General features: G+C 50.4%; 1 pseudogene; it reads right to left on the bottom strand.

Moving 5' to 3' along the window:
• Positions 1 to 3,480: 3,480 nt before the first annotated feature.
• LOC101052376 (large ribosomal subunit protein uL3 pseudogene) lies at positions 3,481 to 4,542 on the bottom strand (annotated as a pseudogene).
• Between the last annotated feature and the right edge of the window lie 866 nt (positions 4,543 to 5,408).

Consider the following 5,408-nt stretch of genomic DNA (forward strand, 5'->3'; position numbering starts at 1 on the left):
AGAGCATGATGTTCATATGACCAATTTGGATCATTCATTTCAAATCCAGACAGAAGAGAAAAGATTAAACAGTGGATGAGACCTTACAGAGACCCTCGTCTAAGAGGGCAGAAGTATTATTCCAGCAGGAAAACATATAATTCCTTATTCTGTTGTTCAACAGTATCCAAGTCAGCCTCCTTCCCTGCCCTCAAAATGCACCAGTTTCTAGGAGTTCAGTTCATGGAGGCCGGTCCTGGCGAGGTCTGGAGCAGGGTCTTGGATGGGTGCTTTACTTTTAAATCTAAAAAGAAGGCATGAGAGGCTGGAACATGGAAACAATCATGAAGACTAACAAGGAATCTACTTGGGGTAGATTTTTTTAATTGCATTAGATGCCTAGAGCAGTCCCTTCACTGAAGCCTGGGGGGATCTGCCTGCAATGGCAGTGTGTGTTTCTCTCCTTCTGCAGTTGCTGCTGGTGGCCTTGGACTGCTCTGCGCTGGAAGCTTCTTCAGCGATTCTAGATACACTTTGCCATGGCTCGGCTCTCACTCCTTGCCTCCTGCATCCTGCTTTTGCTCTTTAATGTCTATGTCAACAGAAGTGGTTCAATCTGATGGGTTACCAGCCTTCTTGAGACCACAGTCATGGCACCACCAGAGGCGCTCAGCTGAGTGGCTCTCTCAGTAACCCATGCTGAGCTTTGTGCCAAGTGTCACACCCACCTGGTTAAACAATTTAGCCACTTAATTGAACAAAGCTGATGGATAATATGAGGTGGAACTACATACAGATTGCTGGTGGCCAATCCTTTCCCCTAACTGAAACACCAGTTCATAATCTCCGTTGAAACCGACTCAGAACTCATTTGATTACTCCAGACATAAATTGAGGTGGTTGGTGGAAGAAAGCATAAATCGGTGATAAATAAAATGATACCTTGTGGAAATATCACTAAAGAGTCATCTTTGGGGTAAAACATATTGAGGTTTTGAGTTCTTTCAAAAATACTTTGATGAGAAGAACCCAATTTGGAATAAGTTCTCTACGTAGTGAATAATGCTATAGAAAATACGGCAAAAGTTCTAAAATTAGAAATAAGAATGAGTAATTTGGCTTAAAGACCTGAAGTGGAAGTCTGACTGGTGTGATTCCCAACTTGACAACAAAAAAATGTATTTCAGGAAATCCTCGTCAGCCCCCACCCATATACCCCATTGAGTGAGATGGGACCGTGTCAAAGAGCAACACTTTTAAGTTAATTTGTATTTCATTCATCCCAACAGCATCCACATACACACGGAAATATCAGCAGTATGTATTGTTCCTATGGATTTACTGACCTCTTGCTCTGCTCCCAACATGGACCATTGTTCAGTGTTTGGCAAACACTTGTCCATTACGGCAATATCAATGCTACCCAGAAGGCTAAGCCTGGGAGGAAGTGAAGTCTTTAAGATGCTGCCATTGTTCATGTAACCGCTGGTGACAGAAACCGATGATTCTGACTTAGGTTCCGTCTCAAGAGAAAATCACTTCTAGAGATGCAAGCTTTCATTTTTGTCAAATGACTGTGGCTGATTTTCACTTGATAGTCTTTTTTAAAAAATCCTCATAAATCAAGGATAGCAAGGAATCATATTTTCTGTAGGCAGTTAATAATGAACAAGTAGCTTTCCAGATCAAACACGAATGGAAATTACATGTCTAGAAGAAATTCACTTACTCCAGATCGGAGCTGCGCCAGGTTTGTGTCAGTCCGGGCAATCTTAGGCCCTTTTACGAGGGCTACCATCAACATTTTTGCCTGGGAATGGCTCTTATCAAGTGGGCTTTGTCAATTACGTAATGTTTTTAAAAGTTAAAACAGTGGTTTTAACTTTCTACCATTTCAGTATCTCATATTCAATATGTAGACACAGTTCACACAGTTCACATAAAACACCCTTAGGCAAATGCCTGCGTGTGTGTATTTACGAAGTTAAAAAGCACAACCCTGGTTGGTTCTCTTTATGGTTCTTGAAAAGCTGGATAGAAATGGCCAGTGTGTGCCCTCAACTGTACTAAGTCCTGTGGACAGGTAAGACATTGGCCATGGGAACCCTCCCAGAGTGCAGGAAGGGGCCAGGGTTACCTGCCTGCATTTGACAGTGGAGCTACCGGCGCTGCAAGGCCACATGCGACCACCTCCTCTGAGGTCAGGAGACCTCACGGAGGGCAGCTGGACCATGTCACAGGCTCCAGCCACCTGACCTGGCCAGGGGCATGCAGACTCTCGGTGGGTGTAAAATGTCCCATTTTAGTTGTGGTCTTTCCTTCTGGAGTCAATCACATCGCGGCCATTGGGAACTCAACAAAGAAGATCCCTTGGGGAGGAAAAATGTCTCTGTGTCCCCTGGGATGGGGACATCGTCATCGATGACTGAAGACAAAGAGCTCTAGAATGACAGAGGATGGGGGCGGAAAGGAGGGAAGCGGGGGCCCATCTTTGGTCGCCACTTGCAGCCCCCGCCTCCCAGTGGGGAGAGGATCCAGGATAGGGTGTGTCCAGGGTGAGTGCCTGAAGAACTCCCAGCCTGTCTGCACCCTGCAGGGACAGGGCGCGGGCGCTGGGGGACTTGGGAGCACAGCAGGGGGGCAGCCCCTTGCTCCACCCCCCCAGCTTCGCCCCTTGGTGCTATGCTGCCGCGCCCGCCTGGGGCTCCGGGGAAGGCCGATTCTGCAAGGCAGCCGCAGGGTACCTTTGGGACTCGTTTGTGAGCTCTGGGAAGGCCAGAGGGAGGAAAAGTCACTGTCCTTAGATTGTTCATGTAAACATGACCCTCTTCTACCACCAGCAATACGAACCTAGGATGCTCTGTTTGCCACCAACACACGCTCGTGGGCCTGCTAGCACTGTCGCCTGTCCTGTCCCATTTCTCTAAGGAGCATTGGGCAGGAAGCAACTGCGCACCGGGTACAAGGAGGAAGTCTCGTGCTGCGATTTCTGCGTGGAGATCCTTCGCCATTTCTCCCGTTCCTTGCTGCTTTGGCCGGGTGGGCTCAACGCCCTGAGGAGTGCCCCTCCCAGACAGAAGTGCCTGTGATGTGCCCACCCCCACAGCCCCAGGACGCTCCCAGGGACTGGAGCACAGGCCAGAAAAACACCCTGAGCTCAGGGAGGCAGGGACACTTTGGTTCAAATGCATGGAGACAAGAACAGGCCAGGAAGGAAGGCTCGGGCTTTTGGCCGAGGTACCTGAGGTACACAGGAAGATTCCAGGGAGCTGGGATCTTTTTTGTGTTATGCTAATTTATAGCTGTGCAATTCCATTCATTCTTCTTCTAAAACCACAGTATTTCAGGACATCAAAAAAGAAAAAGAAAAAAACTGTAAAGCCATCTAGCCAACCTTCCTGATTTTTCTTTTTCTTTCTTTCTTTTTTTTTTTTTTTTTTTTTTGTCAGTGGAAAATAATTTTTACTGAGACCCCATCAGCTGCAAAATCTGTTCCTGGCATTAAGCTCCTTCTTCCTTTGCAATTCCGTCTTTCTTGAGTGGCCGCATGAATGCTTTCTTCTCCTCCACGGTCTGGAAGCGGCCATGGCCAAGCTTGGAGGTGGTGTCAATGAGCTTAAGGCCAATCTTCTCCAGAGCCCGCCGCTGCGTCTGCACCAGCGAGGACTTGCGGGGGGTGAGCGCTTGCTTCTTGGTTCCCACCACGCAGCCTTTCAGTGTGACAAAGTCACTGGTCACTTCACCATAGTGGACAAAGCCACCCAGAGGGTTGATGCTCCTGTCAGACGGGTCATAGTCGGTGGGGGCATTGTTCTTGATCAGACTGCCGTCCTTGATGAGGTAGTCGTGGCCTATCTTATAGATCTTGTCGATCTCAGTGCAGTGACGGTAGCCTTTCTGCCCAGTGCATGCCACAGAGGCCACATGGGCAGGATGTCATGCCCCAATACAGGTCACCTTGTGCAGGCCTCAGTGGGTCTTGCAGGGCAGCTTCTTGGTCACCCTGGTGACGTCAGTCATCTCTTCCTGCCCAAACACTTGATGGACAGGTACCTGCTGCTCCAGCCTCTCGCGGGCCCAGTCCAGCTTCTCGGCCACGGTGCCTGCGTTCACCTGGATCTCCACCAGGGGGGCCTTCTTCTGGCGCACAGGAAGCAGGCACATCTGGGTGTGGGCAGTGACGCGGGTGACTTGGCTGTCGTCCTGCTCCAGCTGCTTCTTACCATCCTCATCCTGCCGTTTCTTGCAGTACTTGGCGAAGGTCTTCTTCTTACATTTATGCCAATTCTTATAGACATGCCTCTTGCACTCATTGCTGACATGCTCAGTGAAGATGGTCTTGAAGGTCCAGAGGTCTGGAGGGGTTTCCATGTAGCTCACAACCACCACGGGTGGCGTCTCCACGATGGTCACAGCCTCTACCACCTCCTTCTTGTTCACCCTGGATCCTGGCCTGTTGACTTCCTGCTCCATGTGGGTCATGCCAGCCTTGGATCCCAGGAAGGCTGTGAGGTGGACCGGCTTGGAAGGGTCATCCTTGGGGAAGCTCTTCATCTTCCCGTGATGCCTGGGAGCGGAGAACTTTCTGTGAGGCATCACGCCATCAAATCCCACAGATAGAGGTCCAACCTTCCTGATTTCACAGATTAGGAAATCGTGGCCCAGAGAGGTTAACCACTTACGGGGGCCGGGGGAGGGGAGTCACACAGCAATTTAGTGGCAGAGCTGGAACTAGAACCTGTGTCTCTTGTCTAGTTTCCCGGCTCTTCCCAGCTTATTCTTGTGTTCTAAGCCACTGTTCTTCTCAACTGGGTCGGGGTCTCCAGGGGCCAGCTTCCCATCCATCCCCACAGGCCTCAGGGCAGCACCGGGCAGAACATGAAGACTGAGGCTCACCCCTGCTGTACCTCCATCCCGCTTACAGAATTTAGAATCCAGGCCCTGCTTTCAGGGACACCACTCCTGCTCTATCCTTGTTCCTCATGCATTCCTCCCAATTCTGGGACCACCTACCATAGCGTCATCCTCAGCTGACCATTTATGACAATTGCAGCCTCACACAGACTCCACAGAGCCACATGCGTCCATGTGCACACACGCACGCACACATGTGCACCTCTGATGCCAAGAGGGCACAGCCTCCATGGATGAACCATGGCCCTACTGGGCACGTCCAATGGGAACAGTTAGTTCACCTGGCACATCAGTGCCAGTCTGTCCTCGCCCATTCTGTGCTCAGAGCCACATTCCAGGTCCAGCCTCGCCAGCATGTGGCGGCCTTCAGGACCCAAGCCCAGGGCCAGCCCAGCACATGCAGCATTTTCGTGGAATGAGGGAAACCTGTCCCCTGCAGTGGATGGATTAAATGCATCACACCTGTGGGGATGAGTGAGCAGGCTCAGGGCTCAGCAGAGCTGGGTGGGCTTCAG

Source organism: Saimiri boliviensis, chromosome 4 (genome assembly GCF_048565385.1).
Source record: "Saimiri boliviensis isolate mSaiBol1 chromosome 4, mSaiBol1.pri, whole genome shotgun sequence".
Lineage (NCBI taxonomy): Eukaryota > Metazoa > Chordata > Mammalia > Primates > Cebidae > Saimiri > Saimiri boliviensis.